The 23,626-nt window shown below is 43.1% G+C and overlaps 1 long non-coding RNA gene across 5 annotated transcripts in view; it reads left to right on the top strand.

The window, feature by feature from the left end:
• Positions 1–19,454, top strand: part of LOC125334511 — a 334,287-nt gene extending 314,833 nt beyond the window's left edge. For 4 of the 5 annotated variants that reach the window (XR_007207159.1, XR_007207158.1, XR_007207155.1 and 1 more), the window contains one exon: positions 8,291–10,258. This is a non-coding gene — a long non-coding RNA (uncharacterized LOC125334511). Of the gene's footprint in view, positions 1–8,290; positions 10,259–15,180 lie in introns of those variants that run through there. The other variant, XR_007207157.1, reaches the window with a different exon arrangement.
• The last annotated feature ends 4,172 nt before the right edge of the window (positions 19,455–23,626 follow it).

Here is a 23,626-nt window from a genome sequence, read left to right as displayed (position 1 = left end):
CAGAATCAGCACATACTCTGCTTTCCTCTCATTCACATGCTTGCAACATGAACTGGTATCTTTTGTTTTCCGCTTTCCAGGTGTGAATCATTTCCTTGCTGAACTTTTAGATTGAGACCTTCATTCTGAAAGTTTTGCAAGCAATTATGAAGTAACAAAGACCAAAAGAAAATGGGAATCTGATCTTGACTGTTTTATCATCATCTCTATCATATATTTTAGGATTATTTTGTGGCCCTGACTATTAAATTGTTTCATGTTACCCCAGGTATTATACAAAGACTTAGAAAATGGGCAGTTCATTAAGGTATGACATCTATTTACAATGACCTTTTTTTTTGCATTTGCATGTGCATTTTAAAATTCAGTATCTCATTTGCTGCCAAAAATAACATACAAAACCCAGAATATTCCTGCCACTCAACCACTCAAATTGGCAAAATGACATCAGGTATTTAAACATCTTGATGAAACCTGAGTGTTCTTTCTCCCATCAATGTTAATTCTGCCTGTCTCACCATGCTTTGCACGAAGCAAGAGTGTACTTACATTACAGTGTCTCTTCCACAGTCATTGCCTGGAGGAATTCTGAAAGCTCTCCTGCAAATGTCCCCTGGATTTATTTCATTGTACTACCAGAAAATAACATTTGCTGCAAGCTTTATATGGAGCAACTTCTGCAAAGTGATCCCAGTGTCAGCCTGTCTGATTCAGTCAGGACTCTGTTTTAGTTAGTGATAAGGCTCCTATCTGCATCCCGCTAGGATCAGACAGAGATATTGGATAACTACATTTAGTTCTTGCTGCTCACTGGAGGATTGCATTCATCATATCTCTGCTACTTCTGGCCATTATCTATCAGTACATAAATATCTTCATCTTACTTAGCATCATGCATTTTTAAGCTAAAACTCGCTCTCTGATAGACCCCTTCAAATTCCCATCATTCATCCATCCCTAATCTATTGTAGTAGAACATTAGGGATGAAATGTAGAGCTGCATATTTTTAAAAACCACTGATCTAGTTTCAAGTTGCTGCCCTAGGTGAGACAGTCAGCCTGCCTGACCAGGGTTGTTCAGACACAAAGAGGCAGGACCAGACAACCCTGGAGAGGAGCCCCCTGTGTGCTTGGTAAACTGTGATCCCAAACTAGAGGTAATCTACAACAGCACAGCACCTTCTCTGGAGTTAGTTCTTGGGTAAACCTGGTTCTGTGATAAACCCCAGCCCCAGAAGATCGTGAGCAGTAGAGCAAACTGTGAGAGAAGGGGTGGGCAGTGGTAGCTGAGGAGCCAGGGGGACACAGGTGAGGAGCACTTCAGCAGGAAGGAGCCCTTTTAGTGGTACATTTGGCTGTCACCAATTCAGCACCACTCAGGGCTGGCCGTCACAGAGCATGGTAGTGATAGAAGTGAAATGTCACAGGTTATACCTGGCTGTCTGAGAACAATTTCTTGCTTCTGGAGAAAGACTGCACATGGGTTTTTTTAATTCTTCCTTCCTCTCTCCCAAGAAATGGTTAATGCTCATGCAGGAACACGTAGATCAGGAGGTTAATCCCAGAATGTGCAGTGTATTAGGCATGATAAAAGTGAACAAAACAGCAACATCTGTTTCAAATGACAGCTTCTCATTAATCTGCACATCCACTGCTGAAAAATATGGATTACACTCAGCAAGAACCCTACCTAGATTAGTAGTTTAGCAGCCCAAGCAAGTCCTCTTGCCTGTTGTCAGCTAGATTGTCCCTTGCTGAACACAGTGACTTTTCCAGGACTGCCTGCAGTAATAATGGACATTCATTTAATCATATTGCCTGACACATAGCAGGGAATTCAGTAAAAACTGGTGGGAGGGATACAGAACTAGTGGAGATTTAATGTCTCTCTCTTCTTTCTGCATATGTTGGCTGGATGAAAGTGTTTAAGCTCAGCCTCAGATGTTGATGTCATTCTCTGACCTGCAGTAGATGTACTCTTCCAATGCAGTGTGACTTCTGCCATCACAAGTAAACATCTGCAGGATGGCACAAGTTTTGGCAGCCCTTCAGAAGGGTGTTTAAAACCTTTTGTTGCCTTTCTGCTCAAGAACCCAGTGCAAAACTTAGAAATGATGGGTTGGGAGTTGAAGGAAGGTCCTGAAGCAGGTCTGATTAGAAGTAGAAAAAAAAAAACCCAAACCCACACAACACAGTTTGTACACTGCTACCACCTAGTGAATTAAAAGAAAACAAAATCTCCCTCTGAACTAAGATGAATCAAATCTGAGGCTGTGAACGTTCACCACTGAGGTCTCTGGGACTTTTGCCATTGACTTTACTCGGAACAATACTTAATGGGATAGGCCATATTAAACATCAGGCATTTGAACTTCAAGGGCAATTACAGAAAGTACCAAGGAGTGTTACATATATTTGTGATCTAGATAATTGCCATAATTTGTCCAGAATAACACTGAACCTAAAGAATCATTAGCAATTACTGCTTTAAGTCAGTGCAAATAGGTTGAACTGGATGAAAAGGCCCATTGGAAGACTGGAAAAAATGGGAGCTTTTTCATGGGTACTGCATTTTATTTTTCAAATTAGGTTAAACCTTAGGAAAGAAGTTTACACAGCAGCTCTGGAAACCTCAGTTCTGCACTGATGCAAAGAATTTCTCCAGAGAGTTTGGCCAACTGGCCTTCCTGCTCTCTGGGGCTTCTCCAAAGCAGGAAGGAACCAGCCACTCCCACTCAGTCTTTAGCTCTGATTTAGTGGGCATTTTTCTCTGTTAGATTGGCACGTGGTAACTCATCTCCCAAGTCAGTCACGCTGAAATGTCAGTGCTAACATCGAGTGCTATTAAAATCCACACTGATTTTGACACTTCCTCCTGCAGAGTCAGCATTTTATTTACCCCAAGGCATACTTTCACTGGCAATGTGAATCTCAGTATAAAGTGTCAGGATTAAATGATTCATACCTTATTTGCAGTACTTGATCCTTTCTTCCCTATCCTGTGCTAGGAAGAATGCAAAGACCTTAATTACCTAATATTAATAATACAAATGCACTTCTATGCAACCGTGCTTTAATCACTTTCACAATATTTATCATCGTTAGTCTCATATCATAGTTCAGCAAAGATCTGAAGTGTATTCATAACTCAAAGCACCAGTGTTTTACCCTTTATTTCTCAGCCTTAAAATGAGGGACATTATTTGAGGCTGAGCCTAGAATCACATCTCACAACAGCCCTACTTTTGTGCCAGTTACACTGTGCTTATTTGGAGCTCAGATATGTTCAGAAGAGAATCTTTCTAACACAGTAGAACACCCAATTAATTACCTCTCTCTTTTTTTGTTTGCAATGGAAATTGCTTATGTTAAAGCCAGTTGCAAAAGAGCTCTGTGGAACCTTCTGCAAAGCGGTTTCTTGTCACAAAAAAAATTAATCTTGCAGTAATTAAATCTTCCATAGGTTTACTATTTTAGAAAGATTGCAATTTATGTATCATAAAAATCATGCTTTAGAGGAAGAAAAGAACTTTAACATTTTATCAATGTTAGTCTCAATTTGAAAATAGCTTCTTAAATGGTCTGTATTAGAGAACATAATGCTGAAAATGAAATCAAACCTTTGATTTTTTTTCTGAATTTTCTGTAATGTAGGTTTCATGATATAGGGAGTCTCCTCAAAAACCTGATTCTGATATCTTAAAATTTCGGGGGCAATTACAGTGTGTGCAATCCTCTTCGCATCATCCTCCCAGTTTCCTTAAGAAATTCTCTGCTTTAAGCATCCCTTTCAAACCTGTTAAACACCTTCCCAGTGGCTGATGTGCCATTTCACAGCAGCCCTGGTTCACTGGCTGCCTCCCCCCGAGCTTCCTGCAGTGCCTCACCCATATTCATTTTAGCTTGTACTTTGTGTTGCTACATAAAGCATTATTTTTTTTCTTTCTTCAGGGCAAATGGATGGGATCTGTAAAGCAAGTGATTTTGAAATGCATCTTAACTTTCAGATCAGCCTTTGAGAAATTAATTTCCACTTAGTTTTTGGAGTCATTCCAACTCATCCTCATGAGTGAAATATGGGCATCAGAAGGTGGAACAGAAAATACAAAGCTAATGATCTGGTTCATGTTAGTTAGTTCTCTCTTAATCCTTTGAAAGATTGCATTTCCCGTCTCTGGAATTTCCTCTCACTGACGGTTTTTAAAAGAAACAAGACAATATTTGCCATGCATTATATATCAAGATTAACTCAAGAAGCAAAGATGATCTATTCACCATCCCTCTAAGCCTCTCATAATTAGGTCTACCAGCTTTCAAGGACAGTACTGTCTGAGTTTTAAGAATAAGAATTCCCATTGAAATTTAAAATGTCTCTCAGAGAAAGTTAGAAAGGACAAAAGGAACGTAACCTTCACCCCTTATCCACCCTGGCTGGCCTGAGTCATGAGTACACAAGGGCTGCAGACCTGCAGTCACTCTGCTCCTGAAAAGTGGACCCTGCTCCTCCCCAGGCCACCTTGGGTCACAGTTCTGCTGAGTTTTTCAGTTCTGCTCAGCCCTATAGCAGCGACCACATTTAAATTCCTACCCACTGAAAGCTTGTCAAGTGTTGTAGGCTTTTCACTCCATTTTTTTGTAAACCTGCATTGCCTTCAGCCAAGTTATCTCCAGTGTTTTTGCTAGAAGCCCCCTCAGGAGGGGAGGTAGGAGTCCATGCCCAGTCTTTCAGTGGTGCTTGGTGGCTACTGCAGTGTGACCCTATGCGAGGCAAGGAGCTGATACCAGCAGCACCTGGGGACATCTCTGCATTCCTGCCCTCAGTGGGGATAAGAGCAGGTGACACAGCACACTGGGGCTTGGTGGCCCCCAGTCAGACCAGTCCTGCAGCAGGCTTTCCTGCACCCAGCATTTCCCAGAGAAGGTGGAAACTTCCCAGTCACTCAGGGAAGTTGTCCTGACGAGTCCCCTGCTGTGGCCCACAGGCTGCTGCTGTGACACAGACTGGACAGCAGTGGCCTCTGGAAGAGTTGGGGGGGTCACTCTGTTTTCCACTGCAGCTGGCTCTCTCCAGCCCTGTGTCAGTCCCAGCAGAGCAGAGCAGGCACCCTACTCCTGTCCTTCTCCAGGAGCAGCCACCCTACTCCTGTCCTTCTCCAGGAGCAGCCACCCTGCTCCTGTCCTTCTCCAAGAGCAGCCCTGCTCCCTGGGACAGATCTGCTGCTGCCTACAGAAGGTCCAGTACAAACCCCAGGTACAATTCCTAGGAAGTTTGAAACACCCCTGCAGGTTGGACAAAGTTGGTTTTGATGGATATCATGGAAATATGTTTATTAGAAGTTCATGGAAATGAGAAATGAGAATTAAAATAGTATCAAGTATTTCTCCTTCTCTCCCCAAATTTCCTCTTCTGTCCAGCCAGTTCTACCAGCAGAGGTACAAAAATAATGTAGGAATGTAAGTTATCAGCAGTATTATTATATGCAAATATAATAACTAACATTTGTTGATGTTGTGAAATGAACAGTAGATTTAAAGAGACAGCAGGATCTTCTGTTTACTTACAAATATGCATGCAGAGAAGGGGGGATATTTGCATGAAACCATCCCAGACATCATATTTTTACTGTCATATTTACAGTCCTGCAGAACATTTCCAGACCACTATCCTCTTAAAGAAATAGCATCCTATTGCAGTCAGATGGAAAAGGGTAAATTTGAGGTGACAGTCTATTCAATTTTGTTCCAATAGAATTGCAAGCACTTCGCTTTTGTCTACTATTATTTCAAATGTCGGGCTGCAAAATTCAGTCCAGCTCCCAGTTCTGGTAATCAGAAGCTGCAGAGAAAATGCATTTGTTCCTTTCCAAACAAGAAGGAAGATTTGGGTTTTTAAGTGAATGAAAGTTTCTTGGAAACAGCAAATTTCAGTGTTCATTACTGGAGATCAAGATTCAGCATGGAGAGGTTTTTGTAATTTCTCTCAGAAAAGGTAGCTTGTTTAGAATTTAAGAATTTCTCATTTTTCTTCTCCCTCCTCCCCCAACCTTAGAAGATACAGCTGGTAGGGGTCTAAGACTATAAAATAAGGCATTAAATCAGAGAGCCTGTGTTTGTCCTACTTCTTCCACTTTTCTACATTCAATTCCACGCTTAATAGGAGGGAAGACAAAAGAAGGAGAGATTTTCAATACTCAGACCATAATAATATCCCTCTGGGATTACCTGCAGCTCAATACATCATTCAAAAGCAAAGATTAAAAGTAATAGTCATGTTAATATTATTTCACAATCCACAAACATAAATCCTCCTTTGTTATTCATGAGCTTATCACACACACCTCTTAAGGAGCAAAATATTGCAGCATGTGCAGAAAAAGGGAACACAAAGTAAACAGTGAAGGGGAGGCAGACAACTTTATAGCTCATTTAAGGTAAAGATATTGCAGGTATGTTTGCTAACAGAGTAGAAGTGTTCCTGCCTGGCTTTGATGATGCATCATGCAGAAGCATTTACTGTTTCCCTAATCATGACTTAATCAGACCCTGAAGTGCCCACATCCTAAGTGTGTTGTTTTAAAGCGATGGATACTTGTGGAATGAGGTGGTGGAGGGCAGCAGTGCCTTGCACATCCCCCTCCATGTCGGGTGACAGACCCAGGAGTGTCACACAATGCCATGAAAGAGATGGACTCCCTTGCTCAAGGAAATTCACCCACCACCCACCAGGATATTTCTGCTTTCTGCATAGGAATGAGCTGCTGACCTTGAGCATTGAGAGCCTCCTGGGCTCAGGACACACTGCTCCTGCACACAGGGCTATTCCCAGAGAGCCTGCAAGCAGCAGAGGCCACCAGAATTGCTCACAGGCAGCCATGGGTGGCTCCTGCCCAAACATCCCCTCAGAGGCTGTTGAAGATTCAGAGCTGAATTTTATTTCACAACTGACCTCCTCCAGGTGCCAACCCATCCCTTCCCTGCCCTGAGCTCTGAGGAGTTCGAGGCAAAGCCATGGGGTCTGTAGGTGGCACACACAGCCTGCCTTGGCTCTGTAGCCATCCAGGCTTGAACCCCAGCCGGGAAACACGTGCAGAGTCCTCCTGATGGTGGTTACTGTAGAAACAGAAAGGAAACTTTCACCAATGTTTCTCTCTTATTTCCCAATAAATAGCAGCATCTCCCCTAGAAACTATATCGATCTCTAGTTGTTCAAATAACTACTATTACAGAAGTAGATGAACTCTCCCCTGATAGACCTGTCAGACTCCCTGCTGATGAGAAGCCTTCCATGCAATCCATATCCACAATTGCTTTGGAAGTCGACAACTGATGTTCCCTCCCTTTTCCCCCTGCAGCTATATCCCTGTAGCTTTCTTCAGTTTCAACCTCCTATGCTTTTTTAATCTGATACTTGTTTTGAGAAACTGCTGGAGTTGTGACAGAAACTTCTGAGCTCTCCCAGTAATTGGCCTGCCTGTGTGCAAGGGAGGGGTTGAGAATGACAGTGCAAGGGAAGAGAACCTTGAAAACTTCTTGTCTTGGGAAGCTCCTGCCATAAATCAGGTGGCATTGCATGAGCTTGCCTTGCACATGCAGTGCTCTGTGCAATGAGTGTTTCCTCTCTCTCAATGCCTTCTCACATATTTATAGATACATGGTTTGATTTTACACATTAAACTTATTATGTCCATGTTTTTTATTTCTGTAACTATTGCAAACCATTTCCTCTGACTCAGAGGAAAAAGGCATTAAATACACAACTTGTTCAGCTGGAACAGTTGCAAGGTTGCTGATGAAGACTCAAACACCAAGAGTTACCCAGTTCAAGCAGAATCTCATTATTACCTGGAACTACTGAGAAACCAAACACTCATCATTGTTAAACCATTTTGTTGTAAGAGGTTTAAGCAAAAATTAGCACAGGCTGTATTCTCAGCTGTCACAGGCTGACAAAGTTGCACTGATTGCACTGGAACAGCACTGCTTATGGAGCAGACTCTGGCCTGCAGCAGCCCTGTCCCAGGCGAAGACAATCTGCATTCCTCCTAAAAATAATTAATTGAAAGCTGTTTGGTAGCTTTCCTGACAGATGGGTAACACAGTTCGCTGCCTGATTTTCTGATGCTCATGAAGTGACCTGACTGAGCCAGCAAAGTTCTTAATACTTCACCACCTCGGCACCCAGGGAGCAACTCAGGCATCCTGCTTTCACAGGTTTTTTTGTTTTCTTAACTCTTGAGTGGGAGAGACAGAAAACAAGTTCTGCTTATGTTCCTTTTGTCTTCTGACACAGGGATGAAGGAACACCCTCCTGAGCAGGTTTGAGGGCTGAAGGTGGCTGAGCTAGAGCTGTCAGGTTTGCTGTGCTCTTGTTCAGCCCTCCCACATCTGCCCTGGTGTTGCACAGGAGGACAAGGAAAACTGCTGGACAGCACCACTCAGCTTCCCAACAGCTCTCACCACACCGAGCAATCAGCATCCTGGACCTTCCCACAGAAACAGCTGCAAGAGAGGTAACAGGAAAAACGAGTGTATTCATCTGTCACCTGTAGGTGTAGGTAACAAAAACCTTGGGAACTCACCTTGATGCTGTTGCCTCTGTGGCTGTCTTCAAACAGTGCAAAAAAGTGGATGTGTGCTGGAAATCTATTAGCTTGCAAAGGAGCTGGGTACATTGATTATCCTGTGTCAAACAGTATTGTAAGGAGTTGGGCAAAGGGGAGGTTATAACCATACTATGACAAGAAAGCTTTCGAATTCCTCAGGTGTGAGCCACCTGCTGACAGGCTCCCTACTTAAATGTCACTTAGCAAAGCTTTTGGCACTGGTGTTTTCCTGAGTGTATTTCCCTATTCATCTTCCAGATAATTTCATTATCTGCCTGAGTGAGGCTCAAAGAAAGGCTTATGTAAAGGTTTCTCCTACCAAGACACATCCCAGTTTGAAGCTGATTATTCCAGACCTTTTCAGGATTAAAACAAAGTGCTCACTCACAAATTTTCCTTCTCCAGCATAACAGGCATCCCTTTTCCACACTTCCATTTTTAAATGTAAAGAATATTGCTGCCAGTCAGATATTGCAACCTGTCCCTCTCTTACCTTAAGAATGAACTATTTTAGTGTAGAAATTACTGCTTGCAGACACCAGAAAGGATCAGCAGATACATCTCCAAGTTTTTTTTGGTTTTGTTTAAAGTGACATCTGCTTGAAAATTTTCAAGTGTCTGGAAAATTACAATAGGTCTCCAGGGAATGGATTAATGGGCTGCAGACATGCAAGGCAAAGATAAATGCTGAATAAAATACCTCACCTAGCACTGCAGTTCATCAGCTGGGTTCCCATACCTGCAATAAACCTCTCCCATCTGTGCCTGCCCATGCAGCTTTCAACCTTCACCAAGGAGGGAACTCCAGGCACAGTAAGGTCGACCCTGGCACAAATTCTTTGATATTATAAAGTACTCAGCTCATTTAGCAGAAAAACGTTGAAGCAGGCAAGGATTAGGTTTTTTAGTAACTAAACACTCCAGAAAGTAGAGCTCCAAAGCCTGTGGGTGTTAATGCACTTTGGTTTTGCCAAAAAGCTACCAAGGTGTCCAGGCTGTAATCTGAAAAATGCTCTCTCAATATTTGGTGCTTGATTACTGAGTGAAGATGGGGAACAAGCTCTGGAAAGAAAGACAAGCTGTAAGAGAAAAGGTGAGAGAAACTGTCCCTGCAGACACACCTAAATTAATGGGAAAAAAAAAAAAGGCTTAGGCCAGAGCTACAGGAAAGAGGAACTCTTTGTTCCTCCTGCTTAGTAAGAACAATTAAAATAATTACCCAGTTAAAACTGTGTTCATTCTGTGGTGACCACAACAGAGTAGCTTGATAACCCTGCTCAACTCTAATTTCACGTGGTTTGTAACACTCTGCCTCTCCTTGGAGAATGTCAGGAATTGTTGTTACTGGTTGAGATGCTTGGGTGGGCAATTCAGAAACCTGAGACATGGGCATCAGAGCAGCCAGTGTGCATGCACAGAGAGCACAGGGAAGCTGAACTTAGCCTGCCTCATGCAGCCCAAGAGGAAAAGGAGAGTATTTTTCCTGAAGAATGCTCAGTGCATCCATCCCACACCGGCAGAGTTCTGACATACTGACTTGACATTAACTCCAGTGAGCCTGCTCTCATCCTTATATTTAAAATCTGTATATAAGTATTATCTAGACTGAGCACCACAGTGCATATCCCATGTCAAATTAAACCTGTTTTACATGATTTACTGCTCTATTTTGTGCATATTAAAAAAAAAAAAAAATCCCTTCAACTCTCATGTCTTTTTATGTTTTTATATATCTATCTTGCAAGATTCTTTGTGATCCACATATAAAATGCTTCATATGAGTGATACTTCAACCTGACAGGGAAAGTCTTTACTCAGTCCTCATCTGCATCTCTGGTCTGCCTTAAAAGGCATTGAAAGGCAGCTCTTTTGTCATGTACCTCTAGAGAGTGATGCCACATGGACATGAGTGCACAGCCCTTGTGGCAGGAGCCACCAAGTGACACTGTGGGAAGCCAGCAAGGAAGGGAAAGAGGAAAGAGGGAAGGGGAAAAGGGAGAGGGGAGAGGGGAGGGGCAGGGAGGGGTGGGATGGGGTGGGAAGGGAAGGGAAGGGAAGGGAAGGGAAGGGAAGGGAAGGGAAGGGAAGGGAAGGGAAGAGAAGATGAAAACCACTGGATTTTATATGTGAATCTCAGTGCAAATAAGAGACAGGTAGAGAGAAGGATTTTTGTTCAGTTTGGAATTCAGTTTGGAAGCCAGCTCTGTGATTTATTTGATGATGGCCATCACAGAGCTTATGCATAACTAAGGGCACTTGTGTGTGCATGTGTACATAATACATAACTTTTTAGTTTGACAATATTGATTGAAATCCTTTCAGTTTGATGAATGAGTGCATTAAGCAGTGAACAGTGAAACCAGCCTTGATGAGTCATTGGCAGGATTTTCCCAACTTTTTGAAGGCATCCTCTCCTGTGGGCTAAAAGTCAGAAATGTCCTCCCAGTGTGTCTGCTTGAGCTCAGTTTTTGACTGTGACAAGACAAGCCCAGGTATTACTTCAAGTCTGTCAGTTCCTCCCACCTCTCCAAATCCCTCTACACCTATCCTGATACACACTTGGAGGATCAAGGGATGGAAAGTCTCTCAGGGTTCATTTGGACTTGCAATGCAGCTCTTTCATGTTAATTTTCCTTTTCCTTTTCCTTCACCTCAATTCACTCTGACGCCTTGCCACAATATTGTCAGTCTCAGAGAAAACAACAAGCCAAAGCAGATGTGCTGAACACATGGTCACCAACAGGAGCAGTTCCCAAGCAAAGTTAGCGTGTGAAATCATTCCAAAAGAGGGATGTCTTATCCAAAAAATAATCTGCATCTGCTCCTGTTGTTTGGTGGATTGAAAAAAAACCCAAACAACTTCCATGTCCAAGTTTACAGTTTGAATTTACCCAATGCTCTTACATTAGGAGGGTTATGATTTCACAGTCTGATACCATTATAATGGATTTCTCTTTTGTTGAATAACAGAGACACATAACTTTTCTAGCGTTTTTTTTAAATAAAGGCATCACATTGCAAAGGTCCCTTATGTTTTGGTGTCACAGAGGTGATGAAGGGTAGCACCAGAATTCTGCAGAAAGGCTAAGAAATTGAAATCTGCTGAAAATTACCATTCTTTAAAGGAAAGACATGGTTTTTCAATTAAAAAAAAAGAAAAAAGGCTACTTTACTTATAATGTTTCTTTATTCATTTCCTCTGTCCTATAGAATTTAGGTAACTACCCTTAGACGGGGCTGTGCCCTGATCCAAAGACAATGCATAGGACAGAAATTGGACATTTTACTGCTGTTTCTGTTCCATTTGAGGGAGTATGAGTAAACACCTGGAGAACAAGATACATCTGGCAAGCTCTAAAGACAAGCTCAGCCTGCCAAGGAGAGAGCACAGAGTGCCAAGGTCTGGCTTGGGTCTGAGGATGAGGAGGCCACTTTCTACCCAAATCTTGATCTTTTATCTGAAGGTTTGTACTGGATAAGCCCATTCACTATTCTCCCTGATAGGGGCCACCACTGCCCTGCAGTATAAATAGAACAGGTACAGAAAAACAAAAAACAGTTAAAGAAATGTGATAACAAAATCCATGCCCATGTTTGGGAAGAGTGGTCAGGAAACTCAGGCATTCAAAGCATGCAGCCTGTGAATCACTGAGAACTTGTCCAACTTGAACACAGCACCCAGAGAGACTTGCTCTGCTTTGATTATCCATACATTGATTGAGTATGTACCACCTGCTAACATACAGAACAAAGCACCTCCACCAAGAGCATTTGGTAAATAAGTGACTTGGAAAATATTATTAAGCTCAAAACCAATGCTTTACCATGTTTGATTTGCCACCAGATGCTGTGGGATCTGAAGAGACAGAGAGAATAAAAAAATGTCAAACAATGGCAATGAGAGACTGAAATACAAGAAAAAGAAGGGTTTTGTTAAATTATTGTCAGAAATGAATGCAAAGCTCTTATTCTACTCTGGACTGTGTCATGTACAACAAATATTGCCTTTTCATGGAAAGTAAGAGTCCCTGACAGATTTTGCCATATACCTTATGGAGGGTATTTTGTCTCCTTCAAAAAGCAAATAATATATGAAAATGACACCATTTTCTGTGGTGCATTACCCACATGCTGGAACAGGTTGATGCACAGATTAGTGGCAAGGAGGAAGTTTCTCCTGTTGAAGGTAGGTAATAAGCCTCCCAAGTGTTTTTTACCGAGAAGACAGTAAGAGCAGCTGGTGCTAAAGCCAGCTGAACTTTCATCTCTTTTCCCCTTTCCCTTTCCCTGAGGAGGAAGGACTGTTAGTATGAGCAAGCAGTAACATTCTTCTTAAATGCCCTCTTTCAGTATTAGGGGATCCTTCCTTCGACTGATAAACGTTTTCAGACTCCCTTTGAGAGTGACAAGTGTGTGTGATTCCTGGAAAAAGTTAAAAACGTTAATGGCCTGCTGAAGACTGTGGCTAGAAATGAGAAATGGCCACTGGAAGGATACAGCAAGAGCTGATTGCGTCTTTCCAGATCACCCTGCTCGGGATCTTTTCACCCTAAACGGAGTTCACAATGGGGCAAACAACCCCATCACAGTCCAGAGAAAACCCTTGGAAAGGCCATGGTCCAGCTAATGTGCTACAGCCTGGAGAGAGAGATTCCATTCTCATCATCCCTACCCTTTTACAAGGGCACTCTGCCTTCTCCAGCATGGAAGTGTTAGTGTTGGACAACTCAGCCTTAGTATCACTGAATTCTTTCATTGTTCTTAACCTAAACCCAGGCCCCAAATTCAGCTATAGCTCTAGGCACCAACAGCAAATTGAGCAAAATCCACCAAATAGCTTCAAACTGAAACATGTACTAAGGTGTTATTTTTTTTAAAGCTGATACTCTGCTTTATAGGATTATACCAGAGAGCACCAAAAGCTCTGCCCAGGAGCATGTGCTTCACAGCCAGCTCAGCTGTCTGCAGAGACCAACACCAGCTACTGTGCCAGTTTATTCTCTTCTATTTCCTCTCTTTTTATTATATTTGAACTGAAAGTTACTCCAAATCAAACCACTGACAGGGAGAGGAGGCACAGTGAGTGTGCGCTAAGCAAACCTATATTGCACTGAAACCAAGACCCTCACTGGAGTTCTTGCTGTTTTCCAGGTCATGGGGTACTGCACCAGCATCCTGGTCCCCAGCAGAGATGACACTAAGAAATATTATTTCTTCAAGTATCCAAGTTTTAAAGTTATCCAGTGACTTGGGAAGGAGACTTTTTTCCCTCCCCTTTTGCTTTAAAGCAAGTGCAGGATGAGGTTATATGACTAGTTGGAATCAACGCAGGTTCTTAATGATGCATGAAATGAAATATTGCTGTCCAGTGCACAGTGAATATTCAGAGTTCAGCTCTATGATAGATACATCCTGTGCTGCTCTGACAGGGCAGAAACGCCCCCCACAGCAGCTGCAGCTCTGCCCTGCACCCCAGCCTGGGTTTTGTGTCGGATGAGTTGCCATCTTCTGCAGCTACACTCTCTTCTCCAGGCTCATACATCTGGCAGCCAGTTAAGTCCCTTTAGCCAAAGGGTAAATAGAAAGCATTTTCCATGTAATGGTTCCTGCTTTGAGAAACAAAAAAAAGTCATGGACCTTACAGATTTTCTAAACAACCACATATTATCTGGGACCTCTGAAATTCAGGCCTGATTATTGTACATGGTAGTCCAGCTTTCTGCACTTTTAATAACTGTGAAAATGTGGCCTGTCGAAGCTGGACCAAGAAGATTTAAAGCACTGCTCAGTCAGGGCAAACACATCTGTAGCTCAAATTCTGAGTTTCTGAAAGCTTTCTCACATCAGAAGGGAGAAGCAGCATGAAAAAGATGGAGTACTTATACTCTTGTGGAGATTATTTTGGTATAAGATAGAAAAGAATTAAATAAACAAATGAGAAGAGAAAGGTGTAGGTTTCCCTTCAGCAGAGTCTCGTCTCCAGTGTAATTTCCTAAAAGAGTGGACACAAGCAGTCAGGGAAGACAAGCTTTTCAAGACCTAGTACCAAAAACCAGCCCGCTTATCCGATGCAGGTTGCTGCATTGTTTTATGTTTGTAACTGTGGCTCTGAAACTCTGCAGTCAAACCCTAAAATGAAGGCAGGGAGATCAGAAGGAATCCACATAAATTTCAGAAAGAAGAGTTATTGCCCTTTTGCCTGTGGTGTAACAAGGCAGACTGGGGCAACTGCAGCAGAAATCCCTGCCTGCACATCTTTGCCTTGATTTCATGGGCATCAGCTGCTTCAGGACAGCCAGGCAGGACTGAGTCAGACCTGGGAGGAGCAGGTGTGGGACAGGCATGGGGCAGGCAGAGGCGTGGAGCAGTGGCAGCTGCTGCCTGCAGCTCCGTTTCCCAAAGCAGCAGGACTGCTCCATCTGACAAACCCTTTGAACAGTCGATGGTGCAGCACCTCATGCAAGAGGGGAACCTATTCCTGGTGCCTTTCATGTTTAATGGTACACACAGATTTCCATATTCCTCCTGTTTCTGTTGATAAATAATCTGGATGTTCCTTCTCGTTGCTTTTATCCAGACACAAAGGACAGTGCAAGCTACCTGCTGTGCCTCATCTTTTCTCCAATCGGCTCTATTTAAAATGAAAATCCAGCCAGAGAAAGGACACCAAGGGCTGCTTGTTCAGTATTCCCTCTGTGCTTAGATGATTACACCAGGGAAGAAAAAAAGAGGGACAGCAAAACCAAACAGTAGGAGGCCAGGATCCAACAGTAGGAGAGAAGAAACCTTTTTATCCTCCAACTATTGCAGAAAGTCAGAAGAGGATCTGTTAGTGAATTGCAATTTGTTCTCTCCTGTCCCTTGTCCAGGGAGGACTGTAGTGTTACTACCTCATTTTCAAGTATTTCAGCCAGTCTATGCTAATTTTCCACGCCTTCCTCCCCACCCTCACCAAGTCCTGTTCCTACCCACCTGACTTCAGCTTTATCTTCATCTTTTAAATCAGCTTGAATCGCCATCCCAGACCCACCAGATTTATGGTTAAAATTAAAGCTTTGGCAAGCTTCTGTCACTATGTTGCCCATTACTGTGGTACAATATAATGTAATTAATGTTTTTATGTTTAAGGAAGAGGAAGCACATATGTTCCTCAGCTGCTGATGAACAGATTTATAGGTAACACATCTGAGTCAGTGCCCATGTTTAGACATAAGCCTGACAGACCACTAATCATTTTCTAAAGGCTGTGCACCACTGCCCTGCTTCCCTGGATTTGCAAGCAGGACTGTGCTGGGATGCCATAGTGAGATGATAGATTTCAGGTGACACAAGGGGAGGAAGCAAAACATCAGTAAATGTTTCAGCATATCTATCTCTTCATAAGCAGATGTTCTTGCTTAACACGTACCATTAAGCTGGAGCACACCGTGTGCCTTCTTAAAGAGAAACCCAGCCTGCTCAGGGAAGGCAGCTCACAAAGGCACCCGAGCCAGCCTCTCTTCTGGCCTCAAAAATTCAAGCCCTATTTCCAGCAAAACCCTCTGCATGGAAGAGGGGAAGCTGTCCCATCCACAGCAACACAAGAGGACTGAGCTTATAACTTAGAGAGACCTTTCCCATCCCTAGTTGCCATTGCCATTTTGACTGCACTCAGCTGAGGGGCACAAGTGCTGGAACGGTGATGGGTGGCACCAGTGGCCCCTGGCAGAAAGGCAGGGCACACAGCTAAGGATAACCAACCTTCCAGCTGCCTCAGCAGGATGTCCCAGATGTTCACCAGAGCACTGCCCAACGCCTTTGTTACCAGGTGAGGGGTGGGGGGTGTTTAACCACCACCAGTTTTCCCAGAATTTCTTCAGACCTGCACTGACCTGACCAAGGGAAGGCTCAGCAGTGGCCCAGGCCAGCCACTGTTACACCCCCCTTCTCGACAGGGAATAGAATGGAAAAGTTCACGGCTCAAGATGAAGGAGGAAGATCCCTTCCCAGCTACCATCCCAAGCAAAGCAGACTTCACTTGGGGAAGATTAATTTAATTTACTGCCAAGTGAAAATAGAGCAGGATTGTGAGAAAAACTAACACACACACCCCATAAATACCTTCCTCACTGAGCTCAGCTTCACTCCTTAATCCAGAATCCCTCTGCCTCCTGTCCCCCTGCCCTGCTGGACTCTGCTGCCCCTCCTGCTGCCCATTTCATTGTGCCCAGCGAGGGGCTCCTCAGTGACACCCTGGGATGGACACGTGTGAGACCCACAGACAGGTAAGTATGAGAAACAAACATCTTGCAAGTTTGGAGCTTCCATCTTGTTTTCAGCAATCAAGTTTTCCTTTAGATTTTTGGGGTTTTATGAACTCCAATAACAGGAGTCAGCAACGTGGAACTCCCTTTCCCTTCCAGCTCTGTTCCTAGGGGAGAGGGTATGGATAAAGGGGGAATATCCAAGGCCCCAGCCCACTGTCTTGGACACCAGAGAAAAGAATTCCTCTTCTTTCAAAACCTGCAAGTCTAAGCTCCCCTTTAGGGATTTAATTAGCTTGAAAAATGTGAGTTTTCTCCTATACTTATAGCTGGGGGCTGCTTATGCATTTTGGTGAGTCATGCTCTACTTCCAAGCACAGGCTCCTTTTCAGAGCCCACTGTATTCAATCTACTGACTACTGACTTAATGGCATTAAGAAAAAATAACTCAGTTTAAGAAAATCTTTGCACAGAGCAGATTTGTTAACCTATACTAAAGACCATTCTGGGCACTTTCATTCAGAATTAAAGTGGTTTTAATTCAAGTTAGTGTTTGAGTTAAATCTAAATTAAATTTGAATTTAAATCATTAAATCTGTGCGGGGATTTAATGCAGTTTACATAATCAATTTTAGGTTCATACCCTTCATTAATTTGGATGACTATCATCCAGTCTTTGCTTACTTAAAAATAGTTCTAATGCATTTATTAATATTATATTCCTCTAACTGGGTTATTCTTGAAGAAACAGGGAGTTTGAGCTTTCTTTGAAGTTTCACAAAATGAGAGTATCTTGCTGAAGAAAGTCATTTTGTTCTCACGCATATTAAGGGCAGGGAGGGCTTTTAATTCCACTTAAAGAGCTTCTGTGTTGTCATAGCCAGTAAAGCAGGAACAAGGAGCAGGGCTCTTCCCTCATTAGCAACAGCAGGAGAGCCCAGGCGTGCACTGCACCCTCAGAGGACATCCCCAGCCCAAGGACCAAACCCAGCAGCGTGCACCAGGGTGGGCAAACAGCACATCTGCCACCTCCTGCAGCAGCCTCCAGACCTGAATGAGGGGTGTGTGTGGGCACTGGGGACCCACAGCACATCTGCCACCTCCTGCAGCAGCCTCCAGACCTGAATGAGGGGTGCACGTGGGCACTGGGGATCCCCCTCTGTTTGTGGTGCCTTTGCATCACGTTTTCACCCCAGCCAGCAGCAAAGAACCACCCTGCTCCTCCCTCACTGCCCCGGCAGCAGGACTGAGCAGAGAATGGGAAGAGTAAAAGTGAAAATCTCATGGTTTGAGTTAAAGAAAATAAATCAAAAGCCACGTGTCCAAGCAAAGCAAAACAGGGAATTCATTCCCCATTTCACAGGTGTTCAGCCATCCCAGGAAAGCAGGGCTCTGTCACAGGTTTGGGAGGACAAACAGCACCACCCTGAATGTCTCTCCTTCCTTCTTCCTCACTGGGGTGTGGGGAGAAGCAGAAAAGGCCTCGATGTAAGCACTGCACAGCAGTAACAAAAACATCTCTGCAGTATCAATTCTGCTTTCAGGGCAAATCCAAAACACAGCCCCCACTAGCTCCTGTGAAGAAAACTGACTCTACCCCAGCCAAAGCCAGCACACTTTGGAAAATGCAGCCTTTGGTGTAGAGTCCCTACTTTTTCCCCTTCTCCATGAAGTGCCAGCCATTTGTGATTAAACTCCCACCTGTCACCAGATTTCAGAGGAATGCGGAGTGGATTCATTTTACAGTATCAGAACCAGCTGCTCACAAAAACAGCTTTCACTCTCCCAAGGTCTAGTAATCATTTCAGGAGACAAGAAGAGAAGAGGATATCTCAGCTGACACCGGAGAGCACAAATGTTGACACAAATATGAATCTGAATTTTCTGACAGTAGTTGATTGTGTTGCTTTAGAAGGTTTGACATGCCACTCAGCCGACAGGGCCCTGTTTAATGCTTCACTTTAAGTATTTGTATGATCTTTGGGGTTGTCAGTTCTGGGAATTGCAGTGCTTTGAGAGCCGTTGCAGCAATCTCCCTGTGCGCTACACCTGTTAGGGTAAAATGCCTGCTTCCTTCTCAGGTTGTTGGGCTGCTGGTAATCTGGAATCCTGTGGCATCTACGTGCAAGAGTGCTGCTAAATTTTTTCATGCTTTTGCTGCTTTACAGCAGCTAATTTTCACTGAGTCCAAGTGCCCATGACACCAGCCAAGTGTGTGCAAATGCAGCAGGTGTGTCACAGGAGGATGTGCCTGTCCACAGCCTCTGGAGCTTCATCTCAGATTGCTCGTGCTTCAGCGCCTAACACTAGAAAACTATTAACCTGGTCTGTGTTCCTTCTAATTTTCAGTTATCAGGGAAATCTGATTTCAAACAGTTCAGTCAACATTGGAATGTTTCAATATAGTGGGTTTTGTCCTGCCAAAAATATTTCTCATGAAGTCACAGATAGTCCCCTCAAATTAGAATTTGGGCCAGCTAGAACATTTGGATAAAGGCTGGCCTGCTCCTAGAAGAGCTGAACTGCTGTGTTATAGCAAGCTGCACTTGTTCTTGCTTCTGAGGAACTGAAATTTCATGGGAATGCACTGAAAATTGTTAAAAATTGAACTTTGTATCTGCTTTATGTGTTCAGTATTAATGTTGTCTTTCATTGTCTTCTAATAGGATAATTAGGCATTGCATTACTCTTGGGTATGTCTTGTAGCACCCCTGGGAGGGCTTTTATGCACAAGATAAATACTAAATACTGTATACATGAAACTAAACTTTGTTGAGATAAAGCCTCTGTTGGTTTCATGCTTATGATGTTCTCTTTCACCTTCTTCTTCCAGACCCACAAGACTGCCTTAGAATTTCCCTTTATCAGCTTTTTCTTATTCCTTCTACATCCAAGGTGCTGTTTATCTCAAACTTTTCATTCTGCACCAGCATCACCCTCACCACAGAACAAGAGGCAAACTCTCCTCACAGTAAATACAGCAGCATTTTCAGTGCCAAACAGCGAGAGCTGTGAAAATTGATTTGGGGACAGGCTGGGCCATCTCTGTATGGACGAGCATCTTCTTCCACCAGCAGTCCTCGTGGTCAATAGTGCTCTTTACTGGGCAAAAAAACCAGAAGTTTGGCTGTATGTAATAATAATAATTACAATGATGTTGATGATGATGAAAATAAGAACTAGAGGAAGAAGAAGGCAGGCCAATAGTGGTGGATATCTGCAAATTCTCGGCATTTCTGGACACCGATAAATTTTCTTAGCCTGACTTCTGGTTTCCAGTTTAAAATTCCTGGCTGTCCCATGGCAATCTGAATTCTTCTCACGTACCTACACAGATACAGTGTCATAAAATGCTCCACACTGAGTGACTATTCAGTTCTTCTCCTGCCCAGAGTGGTGGACATAGGGAAGCCAAGTAGATAGTTAATGTTTAGTGAAGCTGAGATAAATGCTCTAAGAATACTGCTGTCATATGTGCCATAGAAATGTTTGCTATAATTCCTATATGTTTTAAAATGGGTCATGTATTCCTACTTTTAGGGTTTACAATACTCTAGACAAAACTAGGTGCAGCAGTCAGGTACAATAAAAAAGCACCCTGGAGCTCCAGGAAAGCATCCATCTGATCTGAAGGTCTTGACTACAGGGATACAGGGATACAAACCCTAACCTTCTACAATAGAAAAATGGAGAAAGTGATGATAAAAATAAAGCTGCAGCAATAATTGTCTGAGGCAACTCGTGAAAGTGGGCCTTCAGCATTCAAACCCCCCGTGATAAAGCACATGGGTTGCTGGATGCTATTTATTTAGCATTATTACTGCAGCTATTGTTACAACACGAAAATCTCGAGCTGAGTGACCACCTGCTGTTCGTGTTGATGCTCAATTTGCAAACAGTCAAGTACCATTTGGTTTGTGCCAGCTTGCTGCATTACTTCAGCCATAAAAGATATTGTGTAACCTAACAGCAGCTTTTTAACTAAAAATAGGTGTTCTGCTTATATCCAGTAGAAAACTGGTATTTAATGATTACAATACAATGTATTCAGATTCTTTCAGCTGCTTCAAGCCGTAAGAACAGCTTTTTCAGCTGCAACAAATGGGGCAAAACTCCTTAAAGAAAAATTTAGTAACAGCAGCAAACTGAGAGACAAGACAATTGGCCAAATTTACTGCTGCCACAGCACTGCAAAAGGCTGCCTGTGTGACCTTGGGCACGCCTTCACATGTGGCTTTAGAAAGGTTAAGGATTTAAAACCCTTCCCAAAGTTACTAGCAGCAGCCGGGTCTAAGCACCTATGAAAATCAGAGCCTTTCATCTTCACCATTTGTCATTCTGATACCACAAAAGGCTAAAAGGGATCTTCTGTTTTACCCTCAGAGAGCCAGACCAGGACCTCACTTACGGGGTCCAGTCTGAATTCCAAGGGTTTTATTTTTCTTATTATGACAGATCACCTGTCCAGAAAGAGGTCAGTAAGTGCAGTTACCTGAGAAAGGAAGTGTGATCTTCTGTTTACAGGGAGAAGCTGAGAGCCAGAGCTCTTGGGAGCTGCTGTTGTATCACATTATAGCTTTGGGCAAGAGGCTTTACCATTGTCTTTCATCCAACCCACCTGCAACACTTCCATCCCCCGAGTGTGGTGATATTCATTGTTATTTATAAAATGCTCAGGGATCGCTGGAGATTCAACCATCCCAAAATTAAACCCACAATCATTTGCAGTGAAGGTGCAGAAGAAGGGATCTGTGTCTGGGCAGGCAGAAAAGCTGCTCAGTCAGGTCCCTGTGGCCACTGCTTGGGCACAGAACGTGTTAAACCGCAGCAGCAGAGACGTTCATTAGCAGCCTCATTGTGTGATGAAAGGAAAGGCAAACTCTGCCACCATTTTGCTGATGTTCAGGGTTTCATACACATAATAAATTACACGTGAACGTTGTTGCCATGCATCCATCCCAGAATTCAGCCCCTGGGGGACTCAATCATGCTGTTCTCCTGTAGCTGGGAATATCAATGCACTGAAACAAGGAGCTAAATCTCCGTGTGTCTCATCAGTGCAGGTTATGAGGAGCACAAAGGGGAAGTGAAGGAATGTGGCCCTCGCTCCCCACCTGACCGGGGGAGGGGGTCCTGACCTCATCATCTCGTGTAATAAACACCGTGCAGGTGGGGAGCTGTGGCACAGCCCTGAGCAATATGAAGCCCCACGGAATGAGGTACAGCACAGTACATGCAACTTTCATAAAGATTTCTGTGTGGGTAGTTTTTGGTTTTGATAAGAAGAAAGGAGGAGGCTGTGTGCCCAGTCGGGAGAGCGGGGCTGGCAGCACCGAGCCTTTTCTCACAGCACCCTCGTGTGCTCCCAGCAGAAAATGCTCTGTGTCACTGGGGCAGTGCTGTGTCTTTCAGCAACGCTGTAACTTGTTGAAAGAACTAATTTAAATTAAATAGGACAGCCAGTACATATTAATTAAGTATCAGTTGGTTCTTAAAAGAGTACTTATTGAGGGTTCTCAAGTTGGGAAGGGATAAATCTGGTTGTCATGTAATTAATTCAGAATGACACAGGCAACAAATGCATATTACATATTTTTCCTCTGAATATTAATTTGTTAAGAATGTTTACATATTCAATTAACATTTAACAAGATAACCTTATACCACATTAATTAGCTATCTGCTAATTAAAAATGTACCAAAATTAATATAGACATTAGGCAAGTCAACTGTACAACTGCTTATGCATATGGGGAAATCAACATGAAATATCTAGAAAAGCTCTTTGAGAGAAAATATGTGAGAATCTAGACCTATTATGTCCCTGCCAATGACTCTGGAAACCAGCATCTGGCCAAAGTAAACAAGGAGTGGTGGAGTTTATTTTTCCTCATGTACATAATTAATGAAGTCCTTTCTGGCCACATCTCATCCTAGTGCTGTTGGGTCCAGGTTTTGAAAGCTTTATGAAACTAGATTGGAAGCTTCTCTTTGGTTCTGGAGGATCAAAAACTGGGGATTTTGAGAGATATGCAAAAGAGAGATAAAAAATAGTAAATAAGAAGTTAAATACTGGCTTGACCCCCTCAGAAGATCACTACTGCACACATCTGCCCAGCCCTGTGAACGCAGTAACAGATCCTCCCCGCAGGCTGTAATAAACCAAATGCTCACTGAACAATAAAAGGAAAATGAGCGGTTGTCACCACGTTTTAAAGAACAGAAACAGTTCTTACCTATTAAAATAAGACATTAGATAATACTCATGTTTGTGCCTATTTCAATGACTTTAGCATCTGACCACGTGTTTTGGCACCTGTGAAGAATTATAGGAGGTTGTTCTCTGAGGCATTCTGCCTTGCCTTTACCAGTAATTGCAGCTAACTGGAAAAGCAAACCTGTTTCAATTCTAAAACGGGCTGTGGTATTCTGAAACATTGTAAATTGGCCTATTTTTAAATGAATTAACTCTGAAAAGCAAAGCAGAGCTAGGAAAAAAAAAAAAAAATCACCTCTCTTGCACACAACAGACCTCTTGCTTTCAAAGGCCCACATAGCAGCAGTGCAGCTTCCAGCCAGCACGCAGATGGGAATAGTTCCATGTGGATATTTCAGTGTGCCAGAAACCTTTGAAAAATATCTTAAACTCATCACTTTAACAGTCAGCTGTTTATTTCTGGGTGTCTATCTGCACACATGCATGTGTACTGACACACACATGCACCTCCAGATCTTTTGGCATGGTCACCCTTTCCAAAGTGTAGCACTGATTAAAGTGCT

Source organism: Corvus hawaiiensis, chromosome 16, assembly GCF_020740725.1.
Source record: "Corvus hawaiiensis isolate bCorHaw1 chromosome 16, bCorHaw1.pri.cur, whole genome shotgun sequence".
In the NCBI taxonomy this organism is placed as follows: Eukaryota; Metazoa; Chordata; class Aves; order Passeriformes; family Corvidae; genus Corvus; species Corvus hawaiiensis.
The sequence above is the reverse complement of the archived record's forward strand: the minus strand, read 5'-3'. Positions and strand labels throughout refer to the sequence as shown.